The 21,102-nt window shown below is 42.9% G+C and overlaps 1 protein-coding gene across 1 annotated transcript in view; it reads right to left on the bottom strand.

The window, feature by feature from the left end:
• The window catches only part of LOC131259368 (putative polypeptide N-acetylgalactosaminyltransferase 9), a 77,569-nt gene that overhangs the window by 21,597 nt on the left and 34,870 nt on the right, over positions 1-21,102 (bottom strand). Inside the window, exon 3 of the mRNA XM_058260845.1 lies at positions 19,290-19,526. The gene's annotated coding sequence lies outside the window, so the exon portion shown is untranslated. The remainder of the gene's footprint in view (positions 1-19,289; positions 19,527-21,102) is intronic.

Raw genomic sequence — 21,102 nt, 5'->3', positions numbered from 1 at the left:
TGGAAGCACATCACAATTAAACTAGGTTATCTGATAAAGAGCAAAAAACAGCAAACAATTGCACGAATCTGTGTCACACAACAAGAGTGATGCATATGAGGGAAGTGCAAAACAGAAGTTAAAACATTAAAACAACAGATTTCATCATTTTTCGATTCTGAAGGTCCTTTGCAGCCGTTGTCTTCCATCGACATTGCCCTTCGTCGTTGGAACAAAAAAAAAGCGCGAATGAATGCATCGTTAAACTATTACAATTAAACACCATTTCGAAACACCACGTCCGTCCACCATCGGAATGAGCGGAATCTTGATCTTAATGTAAATCAGTGGTATTCAAAAAAAAGGTGGGGTAAACCACCCCGGATGCATTCATCAACCGAGCGTGACGCGGATTGTGAAAATATAAAACACCAAAGCTTAATAACTCTCGCAAAAGGTGGAGAGAATTGAAATATATTTTAATTTACACCCACACCGGCGAGTTGGACGGTGTTTGACAAAATAGTTGAAAAAATAGAAGGGTAAACAATTAGCAAACAATTGGTCTTTTGTGGGGACGAAAGGGTTCGTGGCTTGCTGCCATCCCTTCCCGGGGGTGTCGATGTTTGTCGTTCACGCGATTAACCTTCAATTGAATCTCGAGCTAGCGTCCTCCCCGTTTTAGGCCGGTTCGTGTACGCATTCAAATTCCGACCCCAAACTCACCCCCGGTTCTTACCATTTCAATTGGAATTGGTTGTGTTTTTTTTTTTTTTTTGTAAAACAGTGAACCTTGAAAAACGAACCTCACCAAAACGTCCCACATGAAAGCGAAATGCAATTTGGTTTTTGTAATAACATTATGCACCGCGGTGCTCTTGCGACAAATCGAGACCTATTTGCGCACCACCATAGATTGCACGCGAGAGTACGCAACTTCCGGTGCGGAGTAGTGGAGGGTTGATTTTTCCAATTTTACAGTTTACAGACCGTGCAGCACCTGGCTGACCTTCGAGGTCAACTATCATCCGGCGTGAACATTCCAACACTCCTTCCCCACAGGGGGTTTTGCGCCCCTTATTGGGGGCTGACGATGGTGCAAACAACAAAAAGTTTGCGGGCGCCAATTTGCATCGCCATCGACATGTTGATCGTCGTCTTCGGCGATGTCGAAGGTTTTAAGCGCCTGGAGGGGAACGTAAAGGAAACACAACGGCGTGCGTAACTGTGGCGGCACATCCGTTTCAACAATCGCGTTTAGACAACAACCTCCGGCACCTTTCCGGACGGTTGCGCCGCCGTTGCGTATCGTTAGCGTATTTGCCATGGCAAAAAAAAGAAATGGCCACGCAAAGAAAAAGCCATCTTCGACGGTGGCTTTCGCGTATGTAAATTCACCTGGTCGGGAGTGAAATGAATCGTGAAAAAAAAATATTTCCGACAGGGGAAACGTAAAACAGGGTGTCACCAACCCAAGGGTGGACACGGAAAATCAATCTCGTTAGAGCAGGCTTCGTTAGGCGGTTCGTTTTATTTCACCTTTTTAACCATTATTATTTTTAATGCCTCCGGTTTTTTTTCTAAAAATGTTCCCGCAAGAAACGTAAGAGGATAAAAAAAAGAGGATGAATAAACGATTCACCACCACGAGACACGGAAGAAAATCGGATCGGAAATTAAGGTGACGAAATGAACAAAACACCAACAAAACAGCAAACATACCGCAACGGATATGCAAACAAGGTTTTGCTCGTTGGAAACGCAGGAAAAAAGGGACACACAGCTGGACATCGGGAAGCCGGATAGATAAAACAACAAACGACGTAGTCTAGACAACGAACCCCCCCGCACACCACCCGGTCTGGTTGGTCTGATGGGCACAAATCTTTTCCGTTTTCTTTGCATTAAATTGATGGCCGCATTAAAAATGGCAAACCGATCAACGCGTCGAACCGGTGTGAAGTGGAAAGAAAGGGGAGAAACATCGAGCTGCGTGAAGATTAATTCCATCGTTCACCACACGGCGGGAGTATGGCGCGCATAGGAAATCGAAAGAAATCAAAAGAAGTAAAAAAAAAAACGTAACACCCAAAGGCAAAGGCAGGGTACCCAAACACGTGAATTCCAAGCAACATGCGAGTGAAGTTACACCCAAGGGCTGTTGAACTAGGTCGAAAGACGGAAAGCGAAAGCTATTTTCAGCGCTCCTTCGGAGAACCACTTTAATGAAGCTTAAATCCGTGGGGAGCAACGGGGACAGGAAGGAAGGATATTGGATGCGAAACGTGAACAATGCGTTTAGGAAGAGGATCGATCGAAACACGGAAGTGTCCAAGATTAACTAAACATGAAACATTGGAGAGATTTCATCAAACAAATCCAAACGGTAAAATGTTTCCACATTGTTTGTCAATTGAAAACAATTAGATTTTATAATTACATATAAAATTATACCAAAAACTTGTAAACATAATGTTTTCTTCATCCTTCAACTGCAGATGTAGTTTAAACAACAAAATTCCACAACAAACAATTGTTTTTAACCACCTTCCATTTCATATGGAAGCAACTAGAGAGATATGATAGTTACAAAATATGCACCGAGAGACCTTTTTAATTATGAAAAATGGTACCTTCTGGTGTTACGATGGTCCTCTCCAGTTTAATCCCACTTCTTCTAGAGCCATACTCCCACAACAACACCGTAGCAGACGTGTTGCTAAACAACGAAAACATTCCCGCTTTTTTCTTTCCTCCTCTACCGTTGATTGTTCGCGCTCGAGTGAGGAAAGAAGAACGGCGAGTGGCTAGACGACACCGTGGTGGGTGAGGTAACAACCGACCGGGTTTTATGTAAATGTACGATGATGATATTTAACACACGGCTTATGCTAATACATCGTAACAAGCTTCAGCAGGTAGAAGAGGTTGAAGGAGTTTGGATTTCATGTGCTGCGGAGAAGAAGAAGGCGAAAAACCCCCTTTTGCAGATCACAAAAGGTGGAGGTGTGTGTATGACAACATGGGATAAACAAGCGGGTAGCGAAGAAAGTAACAGACACGAGAGCCAGCGCCACGGTAGCTTCCAAAAACGGCCCCTCAATCACGTGCGCACTTTTTGCGACTAATTTCTTTTCTATCGCTCCTCGGAGTCGGAGGCTGACTTTTAACGCCCCGTGATTAGTCATTAGCGTAGAGAGAGAGAGAGTGAAGGTGTGGGGGTGGTTTTGTCACGCGGTAGTAAAATGCCACCCTTACTCCAACGGTCGAGGGTGAAGAAAGTGATGCTGGTTCCCTGTGAAATTTGTTGCATAATTTCGTTCGTCGCCGGCAAAAGCAATTCCGGCCAGCCGCCCATAAACATCTTGAGAAGCAACGAAAACATGTGCAATAAAAACATGACGCGAAAGACAAGAGGGGGGGGAAAACGCACGCGATCCACTCCGTCCGTTCCCAAGAGGGTGTTGTCTAATGCTTTATTTTCTGACGCACACCTCCCGACTGATAGGATTAGAAGATGCGCGCTTTTAGGGATCTTTTTTTTTTTTGTTGGGTTGCTTTATTGTTTTACCACACACTTCCAAGTGTGGTGGTCACGAATCGTAAAAGTCAGCTATCAATGTAATTAAGCTAGTCCGATTTGACACCTTCACCGCTGGGTTTTGGTTGCGTTATAAAATTATATAAAATTTTATCATTATTCACCAGCTGGGAATGCGTTATTAACGCCTGATTAGTAAAAGAAGCTAATAACAGCACTAACGGTAGGGCGAAAAAATTAAAACCATGAAATCATATTAAACAAAAAGAAAAAAAAAAGATTAAAGACCACATTTCAAAAATCGCAAATGAATTGCTAAATGAAATAGAATATAAATAAAAGAAACAACACAAGGTAAAAAGGTGAATAATAAAATTCAAAGTACAAACTGAGTGTTTTTTTAAATATAGTAAATCAACATGTACAACAAACCATTACATCAGTGGAAGCAAAGCTAATTTGTTGCAATAACATGTCGAAGGAAACATTTAACTTGCCCCTTAAAGGGAGAAACACAGGTTTGCAAACTTGTTAACGGACCGTGCAACAAACAAACATCGCCACTTCAGCAGCAGAATTATGAACGCAAGCACTTTTTTAAGCACCCGATAGCGGACACTGATTATTCACGCTCACGTACGGCCCTCGAATTTAGGCTCGGAGTGTGTCTGTTTCTTCCCGTTTTTTTTCACTCCTCCCAACCTCTTCCTTTTTGTTTTGGGCTCCGATCACAACCCTTTTCCCTTTTCGTTCTTTCCCGTTTCAGCAAACGTGACGTTTTGGTCGAGTGCGTCGATCGAAGTGCGTCGTACACTCGACGAAGAGATGCACGATGTTGGTAAACGTGGCTAGAACACACTCTTCGCTACATGACGACAAATTCAAACAGAAAACCCCCCCCCTCCGCCCGGGTGCACCACGTGCTGGGAAACTGTTTATCTTCAGGCAGTTGGAAAAATAAACATAAGATAACACGAAAACCCCTCCACCGGCCGTTGCGTGTTCTAACAAGAAAACGAAAGTTACAACGAACGAAAAGAAAAAACAACACAGCACAAGCTACACCGGCACGGACGATTTGCCGGTGGAAAGGCTATTTCCATTAACAATTTCCACGAGCATCGGCAACACCATCTTCATCATCATCAACACCATCAGCAACACACCGCGGCCGAAGCGGATCATCTTATCTCACCGCACAAATCGTCCGTGGTGAAAAATGCTCAACGTGGGCTCCTGGTTATGTTTTTCGGAAGGTGCCAAAAATTGTGTTCGTGTTCGTTGAAAGCGCAATCGAGTGGATTGAACCGTTAAAACGAAACCTATCGACGATGTTTCGGAGCTGCGGGATGAGGTAAAACGAGCCAGGGTGGGTGTACGCTCGAGTGTACATATTCAATTAACTTCATAATATTTATGTTAAGCTGATGGTTAGTGTTGTTGGAAGCGACGATCTCTAAACATAATGCCCAGATGAGTGTAATTGACGGAAAATATCCAGATGATGTCATTAAACACAGAAATCAAAGTGATTTTATACGAACAACCATGACAAACACAACTCGACAAACTAGTAACGAGTAAGTAAGTATTCAAAATCTAAACCCTGTGTTTATCAACTGATTTCTTTTTGTGGGAAAAATGCAATTATACAAATTAAATCCTCTCACTAGCGAGTCATCGTACTTGAAAGGTTTGATGCGGCAAAACTGATTCACAAACGTTCAACAACCGCACCGAAACCGGTGGGAATGTGCGATCGATTAAACTCGAACTTTCTCAGATCTTTAGCGCGAAGAAAACCATAAGAGCTAAAGAAGCACAAACTCCAGAGAGAAAAAAACGAAAGAGATAGATTCAGGGTTTTATTTACACACATTTCCCTTCCTGATTTACATGCGCTTGAAGCGTTTCAGCTAATAACACACATTTCGGAAGGCACCGCACGGGATTGCAGGGAAAATCTGCTTCGCTCCGATCCGGAAAAACTTCTCCGGCCGTACCTGGATAGGCTTTCGATCTCATCGCATCAACGGAAAATAAAACAAATCACAATACGCCGTCGTTTCTGGCACTAGACTTTTTACCTCTCTTGAGGTGCGTTAATTAGCTTGTAGCGAGCGAGCAACAGACAAGTCTACATGGCCCACGGAACACGGATGAAGTGCGTAAGAGAAGGTTGCAGCCAGGGCGCGCATGAATTTCCCGATCTTCCCCGGCGCACAAGCGGAAGCGCGTCCGGCTACGGGAGTTGCGAGAGGTAAAACGAGAAAATAAAACAGAACGACCAAAGCGGGGGGGAAACAGAACGGCGGGAAACGTAAACACATGGTAAAAGGGGGTAATTAATAGAAGTGTTAAGGCGTCGGTTTCTTTCTTTTTCTAACAACATGAAATGACTTTTACTAAAACCGGTCTGCGCTAGTTCTATTTGAGCGCTTGAAGAAATTGTGTTGATCTTTCAATAGATCTGTGTGTAACACTTTTTAAATTAACGCGTTGAGTACCAAGCGTTTTTATTACAATCTTTTTTTAATATATTTTGTTTGTTACATTAGTTAAACCGATGGTTTTCGAAGGCCAAGCAATGACTTGGCCTCCCAAATAACTTATTTTTAATATTACTATAGTTTTCATGTTGATTTTTCATTTATTTATGGGTCACCAACTTTCTAGAACTAGTTGCTGATGTCACCCACTTTTGGGTGACGTGGTACTCAACGTATTAAAGATATATATAAATAAATACATTGAACAATAAAATATTCTGATTAAAAGGATACAAAAAACCCACAAAGATTTGAAATAAACACATGAGATGAAAATTGAGGTACTTCAGACAATAAAAGATTCGATGAAAAAAGTAACTCCTAGGCAAACAGTTGCTTGCTTCCTTTTATTTTCTATTTTCTATTCTATTTTTTATATTCTTCTTAGATGTACGTCTATTTTTTGTTGTGTGCTTAGTAATTTTGGTATTATGACATTTGTTTTGTCTAACAGGCTTCAATTGCTAACCTTTTTATTAACAACTTGTTTTCTAAAAGATGGTTGACAAAATTAACCGAGGAAGCTCGCGATAGAACATACTCTGATATCCAAAATGTCAATGTTAACATACTGACTCTAACATTACATAATTGACACACTGTTTTCAAAAAAGTTAGTCGTATTGTACCAAACGCTTTCTACCGAATCATGTTTAAATGTAACTACCACAGTTTTGCAACCCGTTAAGGATGAGTCATCAAAAATAATGAACAAACACCACAAAAAGATCATCTGCTTTAGTTTAAATACCATATTTTAAACCCATTCCTACAAAGACTTCCCTGCTGTAGAATTCCTCATCCATCACGATTCGTAGATTTAAATCACTCGTCACATTTTAACAAAACGCACCCCATAACCATCAACGATCGACGAGCGAGTGCGACGACGACACCAAAAAAGCAAACGCAGCCAAGCTTGATGAAATAATGCATACCTGTACCGTACCGGCACGATCTGCCCGGTGATCTTACGAGAGAACTCCCGGCGGAGACCTCATTAGTCAAAGCCAGAGTCAGCATAATGTCCGTCTGAGCCCGAATCCACAAGCCACTATAGTTAACCGGTCGTGCTGTGTTGTGCTCGTCCGGGCATTAATTTGATGTTCCGAACCACGCACTTCGATGATTATGATCATTATTGTTATGATTGTGATGCGGGATGGAGTCCGATGACGATGCGGTTCACTTTGAGCCCCCGGTTCCCCTATTAGTACCCAATCTCATCATCGGGGGGAAAAATGAGGGACATAATTGATCAGAGCTGCAACAGGAAACCTTCGGATACCTTTTTTCTTTTCCTTCTGAGTGCATTGAAAAGCAAATAAATAATTAAATGTTTAACCATTGGCTCTGGAGGACTGAACTATATAAGCTTTCAACAAGCTTAGGGGTTTGAGTGCTCGATGCACCTTCTGTTTCTTCTGCATGGCTGGTGTTAAGTCGATGAAAACTTGCTGCCCGACGACGGGGGCAATGTTCATGATCGATTAATCTGCACGGCGAGCGAACCCCTGTACTTAGCGGTAGGGATATGATTAAGTGAGCTCGAGGTGTAGTGGATACTTTCCAAATATCCAATTCCCTCCTGTGATCCATTGACTCCATTTCTATCTCTATTTACCTTTCGAACAAGCAACCAAACAGCTGTTTGCAGTGACTTAAACCGCACAACGGGGCGCGTTCAATGTTTCACTCTCTATTTTGCGCTTGGTTCATTCAACGAGCAGCCCCTACAAACGGTGCTTAGGACAACGGCGCTGCCGGAACCCTGACCTGCATTACCGCAGGATTATTGCAAATATTTGTTTTACAGTTTAGTGCGCCCTCCGAGTGGCGTGATTTTCAAGCCAAACAACATGCTTACGCCCGAACGAACAAATATGATCGATTTGTAGTTTGAAACACTTCGCCTTTTTTTTTGGTCTTCAAAAATTCACTGCACAGCGATGCCACGGAAAACACGCACCCACAAGCAAAGGGATGGGGAGAAGGAAAAACACACAAATATACAAAACCAACAAGCCGCCACCGTTCGGTCGGTCGGTGATCGAATTTCCCAACACGTCAAACATCGCGCCCGGCACGAGAAACTCAACGCGCCCGTCATTCGTGTGAAGGCGAAAGTCAGGGGCGCGACTTGTTAGAAAACGCTGGCTGGAGAAGGGGGGGAGAAGAAGAGGGAGAGAGAAACAAAACGGTAGGGCTGGTCAGTGCCGGTGTCTAGCGACTTGCGCCCCGGCCTTCCCGGCCTGCCAACGAACCGTTTAGCGTAGTCGGCAACACTTGGTGGTTTGAACAACGCGCTAGGAAAAATGTGACTAAGTAGGAACGATAACAACAAAAAAACTAAACAACCAAACCAAATGGAAATCGCACGATCGCGGAGATCACTGACCGCAGAACGCGCGAGGCGGTGGGCTGTAAGTCAAGGTCCGGTTGTGCGTGCGTACCTTGGCGAAGGACACACTGTCTAGACCTAGTTTCTAGTTTCCGTAAGCCGTTTCTTGGCAAGAATGCAAAAGCTAACCTTAACATAAAATAAAAGAAACTAAAGTGGAAGTGACCCAACAACAGGTTTGGTTAATTAGTTTAAACAAAACATAAAGAAAATATTACGGAACCATTTAGAAAAATAAAACCCCAGCTTCTACTGATAAGCATCAAAAAGGAGAAGAACTGCTACAAGTTCACAATCCTGAACCTATAGTTACCTCCTCCAGTTTATTCCAGAGAACCTGAAAAACCCGTTCGTGTTGCTAAGGGGCTTTGCAGTAAAACATGTCACGAGTGTTGTCAGCTTCTTCTTGCACTCATATTTCTGCGAGAGTATGCTTTGTTTGGTCAGGTGAATCCACTCTCCTTTCGACCTTCAACAAGCTTCTCCATAATGCAGAGAAAAGAATCAGTCTAATACTTGTAAAGCAATAGAAAACCTTTTTTGTTTTTATTTCATATAGTTCTATTACTTTTCCTAATAAACGTCCGTAATACTTTTTACCTATTATTTGTTTTACCTATCCACTTCTTTTTTCGTTTTTGCTATATCTTTCCTCTCTCACTTCTCTCTAATCTTTCCTCTAATTTACATTATAAACTCTTCTAAAATTGTTAGTTATTTTTATTTCATTTCATTCTATTTTTGAGTTGTAATATCATAGTTTGTTTGATTTTGTTTGGATTTGTTATATTCTCTTTTTCTCCAATTTTTTATTATGTTTTTTTATTGTATTCTATGTTATATTAGCATGTTGAGAAAAATTTCCTCCCTTTAAAAGCACATCTCCTTCTTTCGAGAATATATAAAAATTTAAGTCAATGCTATGGAATGGCTCTTCTTATTTTCATTTTCCAAAGAAAATACGGGTATACGCAGACATTTTTTTTCGTTCGAGTCTCTCGCTTTACTGAACTAAATTAAGAACGCATCGTTATCGAACACGTACCAAGCCATGTCTCGGTGGGAAAAGTAAAGTCAACTGTCAAATGGGAAAGGTATCATCATTTGCCGATTAAATCATACTAGCCGAAGCATTCCTAGAACAAGCAAATGGGGCGGTAATTCACTGTCATTTGTGATTGACCATTCACACACGATGGAACGAACAAAAAAAAACAGACCGACTATCTGATCTGTAGTTAGGAAAGCAAACCATTTTGCGCCCTTTTTCGGAGAACGAAACCGGAGCAGAACTGTTGCGTCCGGGGAACACGCAGATAGCAACAGGGAGCTTTGCGGGGGCATCCAAAACGTGCCTGATCGATCTTTAATGACCAACCGTGAAAGAGGTTGTCCGACAACCGATGCTTAACCCCCTCGTAGGTCCCCCCCCGGTCCCCTGCATACTGGTGTGTATTATGTGCTGCTTAGCATAAACTCCCAGTACCCTCTAATCAGCTCTTCTTTCTCTCTTTTTGGGGCCACTCCGCCAGTAGAATGATAGTTTGATGTACATCGTGTGTCTCCGACTGGAAGCGGAAATCAATATGATGGGTTGATGGAGGCGCCCAGCGTACGCCCCTCAATCATCGTTTGCATCGGACGTTCGGGCGTTAATCGAGTGTTTCGGAGGGGATGGAAATTTGGGTCAAACCCGGGAAGCCCCGGGAAACAGGGGGGGTGTATTTCCCAAGAATACACTCACGGATAATGACTGAAATGCGGGTCGTCGGGGGGGTAATGGAAAACATTAAACGGCAGACCGTCATCAATGCAGTTTTTTACCAACGGCAGTATGTCAAATCGATTTAGTACAAATTATTAAACACAATCTTTCGAAGTGCCGCTTCCTGTGAGTGAATGTTTTACTTCGCTCGTCGTCATTTTTGATTATTCGACCCTTTGACAGCCACACGTGCATGTCAGATTTACGAGTTCATGCTAGGAAGGAAAAAGAAAAATTCCTCGTTCCAAATAGGAAACAAATGACTCGAGCACTCTGAGGCCGCTCAGAATAAGACGCACGCGAAGACGGAACAAAACCAACGGCTTCTGCACATTTAAGGCAAAACGCAGACCCGAAAGGCTAATTGTTGCAGCGCGTGTCATTAAGTGGAATTATAGACAGAAGCGCGGGGCAACACGGAGGGCACCGTTAGGGAGGGCAATTTTCTGGCACGTCCGAAAGAAACAGCTTGGCCTCAGAAGTATGTACCTTCCGCGCTTGGAAGGGTCACCACGGAGATCATCCTACACAATTACTCGCCGGAAAAATGCAACACAGGTAACGATATATGTTGAACAACATGTCATGGTCGGCTCCTCCTTCGCGGGGAGGATGAGGGCATAGTAAAGTGGGTCGTGCTGCGCAAAAACCTAAAGCACGCACGCACAAGCCTTCGGTCAAGCCTAAAACAGCATAATCGGTGGCCAATTAGAAACCATCTACCGGCGCACGTGTGCGAAACCTCATACCCGGCCCCCTTCTTGAAACCGAAAACGGGCCCCTCCGGCACGCTGGAAGAAAGTTATCTCCCCAATGCCATCGGCGACAAATCTTCGGGCAAAAGCCCGTGCATCCGCAAAGCGATGCAAATGAGCAGAAGAAAAAGGAAGGAGGGCGTATGAATTTGCATCCCTAACAAACTGGCAAAACCCGCAAAACAAACGTAAACCCGTGGCAATTATGCACCTTCTACCCTTCGGTGCGGTGGAGATTACTTTCGGGCCACGGAAAAGATAACCGGCTGGCGATGGAGTGAAAAGTTCACTCGTTAGGCGAACCGGCCAAAAGCTGCTGCGGTTTGCTCGAACTGTTTTTCGAGCAAAAGCCGTCATAATGACGTTATGTAACCGATTAGATTACAGCCATCGCCACAAAGCTTCTTATGTGCCACGTTGCATCAGGTCTGAGAAGATTGGAAGAATGCGAAAAGCTTTCTGAACCAGAAGGAACGTGTTTCAACAGAAGTTATGTAATTCCAATGTGCCGGTTAGTGATAGTCAGCTTTAAACAAGATTTCATCTCTCTAGAATTCGACAACTTGATCCGCAATTCTTCATTTATTTTATCAATTAACAGATACCTGTTAACTTTTTTTCAAAACCAGAGGCTACATAACAACAAATCACTACATTTTTAAAATCTTTTTTTTTTTAATTTAATCACAAGAAGTATAAAAAGAATTTATGTAAAATGTTCGCTACTTCACGTTTCAAAGTTCAATAAAAAAATACACAAGTTATTCAATATACATCCTTTCCAATCTATGCTTTTAAACATTCAGTACCAGTTTTATATTATAGTGGAAAATGCGGCAAGATGCCCCGGAGTAGGGGAGTAAAATGTACCGAACCTTCTTTAACCGAATTAAGCCATTTAAAACAAAGCGAAGTAATACCATATGTTTCTAAGAATGTCTAATACAGCCTAAGCAACAACAAATGATAAAATAAAATATTGCAAACAAGCAGACATCCATCAAGGCCATATGTTATTTCACGAAGACTGAACAGAATAGAGGCAAATACAACCTCAGCAGGAGTTAATATGAGATGGGGTAAAATGAACTGCTGTAAATGTTTAGCAAAACACTCAAGATACCCAAGTTCCAGCTAAATTAACTCAAGGTTGTATGTAGTCTGCATCCGCTGCGCAAACATGATTAATTATCGATGTTCCATATAGAAATAAATTAAGTGAAATTGATACCACAAATTTTTATTTAAATATTTTTAAAATTGAGATACTCGATTTACATATCTTTAATATGTAGCTCAAAACCTAAAAGTCTCGAAGAATAGCTCTTATTAAATATTTATTAACAAGCGTTCTTCCCAATTTTGACCTTTTTCCCTACAATTTTACATTACGCGTAGCAAAAATAAAAAAGGCAAAAAAATCTTCGTATTAATAACAACCTAAGAGTGTTAATATCATTTTATTATTTTTTTGTAGTGAAAAAGAAGGTAAATAATTTATATGTGAAGCTTTGGATTATGTTTCATGCATTGATAGAAGAAGAAAATAAAAGAAACAAAAGTTCTCCGCTCAAGGGGGCATATTACCTCACATTACCTTACTTAGTACAAGTTTAATCAAACTCAAATTACCGACATTTATTCCCCGGCTCAAGAGACTTATAATTTTTTGTAAAAATAGTTTACGGTACTTTTTCGATATCCAGTTTCGCTAGCACAAAGAGAATTATTTAGGTGATTTCTGTCTCCTCCCCTTTCCACCATTACGGTGTGTTGTGTTGTGTCTAGGAACAAATTGGAATGGGGTTGTTAGCTCGTTAGCTGTCGTAGCCTTCTTATCGACACTCCACTCACTCGCTGCTGCTCCGTAGTGGTCGGCATCGTCCCCGGGCTATTTGAATAACAGGCCGGTGGGTCGGTAGCGGGTAGCGGGTAGGGGGCTGTTGATATGTTTATCGTGTTCTGCGATGCAGCGTCGACGACCCAACATAGCGACCGCGCGCGTTCTACGGGCGCTCTAACTGTTTTTTCATGCAATTTGAATCGTCGTCGTCGTCGTCGTCGCCGTCGCCGTCTTTTCTTTTCCAGCCCACCCTGTTTGTTTATGTATGATGCATCCAAGGCTACCATCTTCCCCGGACCCTCTCTCTCTTCCGTCAACCACTTGAGAGGACTGGAGTCCGATGTCTGGGAAACCAGGAAGGAACGAGAAAGCCTGTGCTCGACTGCCGTGTGTTGATTCGAAACGCATCGAAAAGGTCAATGCACTCGATTGACTCGGGGCGGTTGCTGCAACCGGTTGCAACAGGGAACGGTGGAGGGAAAAGAAATAAACGGGATATGCATCGACCCGCCACCGCCAGATTGCGGACCCCTTCCGCGGGTTTCCATGCGTCCCATCGGTTCATTATCATCAGCACCAAACCCGTTCCCCGAACGGTTCTGGAAGTTGGAAGACTGGCACGATTGCAAAGCGTGGCTACGAATCTCTGAAGAACCTCCTCGATCTTTGAAACCTCTTCGGTGAAGTTCGTGACCGTGACCGGTTTTGAAGATATTCATATTCCTCCACCCAAGAGACAGAGAGAGAGGGAGAGAGAGGGTTTCTTCCTCTTTCATGCTCGGAAATTAGCTCCTGCTAACTGCTGATGTTCACGACAAGAACTCGACTCCGGAAAAATTCACCAGAAGAGAACAACTTTCTCCATCAACTCAGTCAAACAAACTGGAAAAAAAATACTGGAGATACTCCAAAACACCGTCCCGTGGGAAAGCGGCCATAAATATGCAAAGATCATAATTTGCGAGAAGTGTTCATTAGACATAAAACATACAATAAAACTCCCTTCCCTCTCACCCTCACGAACGCACCCACCCTCATGTTTCGCTCGCCCCGTCATGCAAATTTTCGAGGCCGAAGTGGTTTTGCGGCCTATAATTTAACCATTTAACAGTATTTGAAGCTGTGCGTTGCCGTATTTCTTAGCGTTTTAGCTTTTTTCTTTTGGTGCTGGCACAAACTTCCAAAAACGCGCGCGCCCACGGGAAAAGGACCCGACCGGGACTCGGGAGAAGAACAAACTTTCTTCCTCCTAACGGGAAGTGAATGTTTCACGGGTCGCTTGTTCTCGGACGGTGGTTGGGAAGTTTTAAGCTGATTTTTTGTCTCATTCTGGTGTTCTTTTCGCCATTTTTTTACGGAAGAGTTGTGTCGTTTCGCAACCGATCGGTTAAACGCATCGAACTTTTTCGTTGCACCCAAAAAAACCTGTTCGGGTACTTTTTGCTCCGTCTTCCGCACGGTCCGCGTGAGCTTTCTTTAAGAGGAGTTGTTTGGTGTTTGGGAGTTAATGTTTGTCGTAAATTATTCAACAAAAGAATTCCGTTTGAAAAAAGGGGTTTCCCTCGACGAGCTGGGAAGCGACGAGATACCGACTTTGGTGAAAAACGGTGTTGATTTTAACGGTGGAAGCTTTCGAGCGTGCAAAATAGAATCCAGTTTTAGTGGTGCAGTTAATTTGAGTTACCATCATTTAGTGATTTAGCGTTTTTGATTTTTGTCTTTTTCTCTTTTCCTTCCTGACAAATTCCTGATCATCTCACCCGCTCAAACAGGATTACTTTTTTAATAAATGAAAACAGAATTCGAAAGTATTCAAGAAAACGATCATTGTTCCCAATTCTTTTTCTTGGATAAAAATTAATTCCAACATTTACAACATAAAATTATAACTCAGTTACTTTTGGAAGTTCATTTATAAATGCTATCTTCAAAGGTTGTCGCTTTTTCATTTTATTCAGTAAAATGTTTAGCATCTTAGTATTGATATTTAACCGTTCATATACGCGGTTCTACTTTTATAAAGTAGTGTAGATGTTATGCAAGGGCATGTTTCTGTATTATTATATTGTATTGTATTACTCTTTTCTATAATTTGTTAGACTGCCTACACGTTAAAAGGTTGTTTTTAACTTGCATTCATGATTATAAAATAATGAGCAAACAATTTTAAATTTAACTTTTTAAATCCACAATGAGCAACAGAAAGCGAATCACATCAGAATGTATATCAAGTCGTTTAAATGGTGAATCAGAAACAAGTTCGAAGCAACTAAAGGTGAATTTATCATTAATTATCAGATTATCATCATAGGGTTATAGCAGAAATGGAACCACAGAATATAAAATTAGTTACAAGAAAACAAGAATGAATCAAATCACTACACAAAAAGAACTATTTAAAAAAGCAAAGCATGGAAAATATCATTAGTTGTGGATCTCAAATACGAGGGTAGTGTTCAAACAAAAATATGTTGGCTGTCATAATAAATAATCCTTTCTAAACGCTTAAAATAATAAGCGACCTTCTTTATAATATCCGAAAATAATCTACATAAAGGCTCCGACACATCCTCTAAGCATTCCAACACTTAGGATGCCTTTTTTGAGTGATCTACTTTTACGCGCTCCTATCGATAGCATAAAATCCTTTCTTTGTTCTCTTTTCAAAAAACCTCCCAACCCTACACATATCACTCCGATTAAATTTATCACAGCCTTCACCGGCGCGCGTCCGAAAGTACGTAAACCGAGAAGCGCAAAGCAGTTCATATCAGTATCCCTTTTGTTCGGTTTATTTCCGTTTTTTTTTACGATGGACAACGCACGGGAACCCAATTTGTTCCCACAACCGAAGCCCGCTTAGCATTGTGCGGCTTTTGTGGGCCAATTGTTACGGCATTTTATGGAGCATATGTTCGGACGTCCTTTCCGATTAAAATCGTGCACGATGGCGGATGGTGGTTGAACTTTTACAACCTGCCCCACCGTATCGTGGTTCCCTGATCCTGGCGGGAAAACCTAGAACCTGGTGGGAACATGAGGAGGATCGACAAAATGGCGCGCTTCACTTTCAATCGCATCATCTGCGGAACACGACACGAAGCTTTGGGTTTTATATCACCCGGTGCCATAGGATGGTCCGACATGAGATGGTGGCCGATCAAACTCCCACCACCTTGGGAGGGTAAAATTGGTCCAGATGGGGTTCTACACCCCAACACCCATTCCGGCCATAGACCGTGACGAAGTCATCTCATTTTAAAATCAAATTTACCGACTCTCGGAGCGGGCGGAGAAAACGTTCCGAACGCGATATCCCACAAAAGCTTGCGGTTTTTTGTTTTATTTGTTCTCTCTATCTCGCTTTTCTTAATACATTTTATTTTATTCGCAGCCAAGCTGTGTTATGTTGCTTTTTATTACGCATCTCCTTCTTCTGCGCGTCTCTATCTCCGTCGTCGATGGCTGATGTGATCCACATACGAATTTAGGCCAACCGAAGGCCTACCGAAGAGCGGACTTTTCTTGCTGACACAACACACACACACACACTATCGTGTTGCTGTTTGGAAGCCTATTAATCGGCTGTTAAAATTTTAACGACTGCTGAAACGGTATCCCTTATCTCTGCTATTTCTTTTTCCCCTAAACAAACCTATCTGAAAGTACTTCAGTTCATTCGTTCCCAAAAACTCCAAACTATCAACCCAAGCGCGTCAAACGGATGGGCGTAAGTGCACTCGGTCTAGTACACTACAAATTGTACCGTACCTTCCCTCGGGCGACCGTGACCTCACGGACCTGTGGGAAACCCTAGCAGTGCGCCGTGGCTCAGCTTTCACCCCTAGGCCTGAGCACGGTGGTTATCGATTAACAAATTATGATGTACACTTTGGTGTGGCGCTTGGCAGGAGAGGAAGAAATTGGACCCGATTTGGGGATGAAGAACAAGCAGGAAAAAAAATTTAGGACACCGGTACGGCCGGACCAGAGATGATTCACTGACACACAGGATTTTGACACACCAGAAGACGTTCACGTCTCCTACGGTGGCGTCTTCGATCCGAACCAGAAAAAGCATCAACTCGGTATGCTTTGTGCTGGCCAACCTGAAAAACACACACATCAAACCAGGCCAGCGCACGACGGCGGGGCGTGGAAAGGCCAGCAGCAACAACGGGATATATTGGACGCTAACATCTTCCTCACCAAAGCCGGGCGAAGAACCGGTGTAGCGATCGCGCACCGGTTTGGCCTTTCCGTCGTGATCTAGCAGCTTGGGAGTGGTGGAAGAGAAAGAAAACTGGTATATTAACGAAAGTTGCCCACGGCCTAGACCATCCATCGCTGCACGGAGCGAATACATTCGCTTATCCGTTTACATGTGGTCTTCATAGACAGCGATCGCTTCGAGCCTATCATGACTTCCCGGGTTCAAGACTTACCCAGCAAATACCCAGTTCCAGTTCCTATATCTCCAACCCGTTGGTAACGCTAGAACCAACCACAAAGACCACTCCTCGACATTGGCACACCTCCAGCGGAAGTTGTTGGTTGGTCCCTATCTGCCAACGTCGGATCATCTTGCCACGGGCATAATTAAAGAAACCCTTCAACGCTGCACATACCAAACGCTGCAGCCCGATCCGGTTCGTCGACACACAAAACGAGTCCTCTTAAGGCTTTCCCAACACCAGCTGAAGACGTCGTCTGATGGTATCATCCAATCTCTTGCACGACGCATCAATCGTCGACGTCGGCGAGCGAACTCCGATAGCAAAAGCAATCAAATTGCGGACTTAAAGTGGTCCTATTTCTCGCGACCGCAAACCTGTTCCCGATGTGGGCCCGGTCGTGCCGGAATGGTTTATCACCACAACAGCTAGCGAAAGTTTCTTCAACACCAAAGACTAGGACGAGCCTGATGGAAGTATGAAATCGTTGGAACTTATAATGGGCGATTTTATCCGTAAGAAATTGTCAAAAAATCTTGATAGTCCCGTGAATTGCGGTGATTTACGGAAACCATTTCCACTACAGAACGCAAAGCCACCATCAAAATACCTTACCGTGGAGTGTAATTCGTACTGGATGCTACAAATTGCCGGCAGGGCGATGAACTGATCCACCGTGCTTATGAACCTCTCCGCAAAAGTTCAAGGTGAAGCGAACTGAAGCCATCCGATTAAAAGCTGGCAATCGATCAACCGTGAACTCCTCTATCGTGCCTTTGCCATCCACCATCTCTAGGAAGCGGAACATCACGAAGTGGTGTTTTATGGATCCGTGGCCGGCCAAATGGGAGCAAAAAACCGACACGAACAGTTCCTTGGAAGGGTACGTTGGAATCTTCGTTTTCGCAATCATGTTGATCAATGTCCTAAAGCAGTGACTGTGGAGGACCTTGAACCGTATGCAAATTGTAAGAATGTAAAAGATGTTCGAACAAATCTCCAACGAAATCACAAACTACTTTAAAGGTTTTGAGTACTTAACCAAATTAATTCCTCGAAGTCGAAAGATCTTCCGTAGGCCTTCCATTTATCCCATTCAGAATAGCATGAAGAGCTTCCGACCAAACTCACCAAAAGGTCCCCCGTAGAGACATGGCGTGTAGAAGAAGACAAATAGTGCTGGAAGTACCAGGAAATGGCCTCTAAATGTGTGCCACTGGAACTCTGCTCTAGCCCCGCGGTGGTGCGTTTTGCGGTCTTCACGAAAAAGTGGGTCTTCCCGTGGTCCGGGCCGGCGAGTGCAAGGGAACCTGAACTCCCAGACTCCCGGCGATCTGATACACGTTGTCTAGGTCTCGGTCAATCAGAGAGATCAGAGAGAGTGGAACGAATCGCCCGGAATGGATACGTTTGAAGCCGTTCCACATCCGTCGAAGAACACGACGCCTATCATCTGCGAGATGCCGAGGTGCTGGTGCCTACTCCACATACACACACACACAAACACATAGCCATCCAAAAAATCATCAATGTAATCGTAGATCATCAGGAGGAAGCCTCCAAAATGCGCCTTTCTGGCCGACGAATACAAAGTAATTGAACAGGTGTAATGAGATGGGATGACTCCCGGGCACAGAGCACGGGGTTTACAACAGATGAGCTTTTCCTCCACATTTTCCCGCTTCGAAACGGTTTTCTTCATCTACCAATCTCCGGGTAATAAAATTGCCTCCTCCTGCCCCGGTGCAGATGTACCTTTTGGCCAACGCCTTCAGCTCGTACGTTTTTCCATCAAATCAAGTTGATTGCGGCATCTCTACCGAATTGAGGCCAACCGTCTTCAAACCGTGAGCTGATTCTTGCACGTTCTAGTTTCTCGCAAGCACACTTTTCGCTTATTCGCCCACTTTTTAAATCGCACCTCAAAAGGATCAATCTCGAGGTGACCCTCTTCTTAGATTTGTTTTTCCTCCAAACGCAAGAAGAAACTCATTTGACTTACCTTTTACAAATAAAAGTGACGTGTATCTCGCGCTGCAGGTGCTTGCGTTCAGCCTTTCCCTTTTTTTCCCGTCGGTCGGTTGCCTATTGCCACTCTAACACAGTCACGCGCTTTTCGGCGAATCTTGTTGGCGTCTTTTTTGGCATTTGGCGAGTTTTAAATGAACATTTTATTATTGCTCTCCACTTCCCGTTCGCTGCGTCATTCGCTGCCTACTTCGACGCTCCGGTGGAATATCTGCGAGAGGAAAAACAAGACACGAAACATGGAATGAGTAAAAACAGGCTGCTGTGGTAGTTTAAAGTTAGCGGACATATAGAAAAAAAAACAAACTTAAAATCCCCCTATATTTGCCTGCTCAGTTTTTTGACTGCTAAACCTAATTTGAATAAACGACCACCGGTTTTATTGAAGTTCCCGATATTGAACGTCGCGACATAATTCTACCAAACAACGGATTCGCATACACACAAGGAAAGGAAAGGCGAAGGACGTTCAAAGAAATGATCCACTTTGATTCGACATTTTAACGCTGGGCGGGGTGCATATTGGCGAAAATTAAGGAAATTTATGATACAACGTTCACTTCGTGATCCGTTCGTGTGCCACATTCGGAATGTGTGTAAGACAATAAGACCACAAGTGGAAGATGGAATGGTTTCTTTTTGACATTTCATTTGATTCTTCTATTGATCGATTTTGTCACATTGAATATTGTTTCCACAAATGTTTTCATTTTACTTAAATACTTTATATTTTCAATATTTTATAGCCTTCTTGAATGGAATAATTTTTAAATGTCTGCTCCTAATTTGAAAATTCAACTGGAAAATCACAAACGAAAGATGGAATGGTTTCTTTTTGACATTTCATTTGTTTCTTCTATTGGTCGATTTTGTCATTTTGTTGTGTGATTTTGTTGTATCTACAAATGTTTTCATTTTACTTAAAAACTTTAAATTTTTAATATGTTATAGTCTTCTTCAATGGAATAATTTGTAAATGTCTGCTCCTAATTTGTAAATTCAACTGAAAACCATTCTCCATGAGGAACTTATGCCATCATAAAAACAAGCATAACTACTTTGCGACCGTCTGGCTTCGATAAGGCTCTGTCTCTTGGTTTCTAGCTCTAAGATACTCTTTAATGACCACCGGCGTTACTATTGTCATTATCGAACGGAAGCTATAAAAAGCACGAACTGTACTAGAGCCGGCATCGAAGGAACTAAAGATCATAGAAAACGCGACGAAGATGCCCAAACGACTTCGACAGCGACATAAAAATTAAACCGAAATAAATTGCAATGGACCAACCCGAGACATCAACACCCGACCTCAGCGATGCGACTGATAAGCTCGAGCAACCACGAACGGGTGTTTGGAAGCAACTTTTGCGAGTGAAAAGTTTCTACACCCTCTCAAGAAAACTACCACCGCTTGCAGAAGGTCTCGAGGTGTAAGGGTGGGGAAAATACCCCAAAGTTGAACCACAATAAAAAGGATCCGAAGAGTCTATTACGGCGAAACGTTAATGGCGTCGGGCAGGATTGTCCTTTTCGCTATCAATGTTTCTTTTGGTTCGGTGAGTTTAGAAGCGGTTACGTTTTAAGACGCCCGCCGAAGGCAGAAGAACAAATTCACTCCGGAAGCGAAGAGTGATTAAGGTTTTGCACTTCCACTGACCTCAATTGGTAGAACTATTAGTACCAATTTCACGATGTTAAATACATTTAATTTACAAAGTTTTTTAAGACGTGAAACATTCCTTAAGGCCAAATTGAAAATATTGAAATTATCAACATGTTTCAGA

Source organism: Anopheles coustani, chromosome 3 (assembly GCF_943734705.1).
Source record: "Anopheles coustani chromosome 3, idAnoCousDA_361_x.2, whole genome shotgun sequence".
NCBI lineage: Eukaryota > Metazoa > Arthropoda > Insecta > Diptera > Culicidae > Anopheles > Anopheles coustani.
The sequence above is the reverse complement of the archived record's forward strand: the minus strand, read 5'-3'. Positions and strand labels throughout refer to the sequence as shown.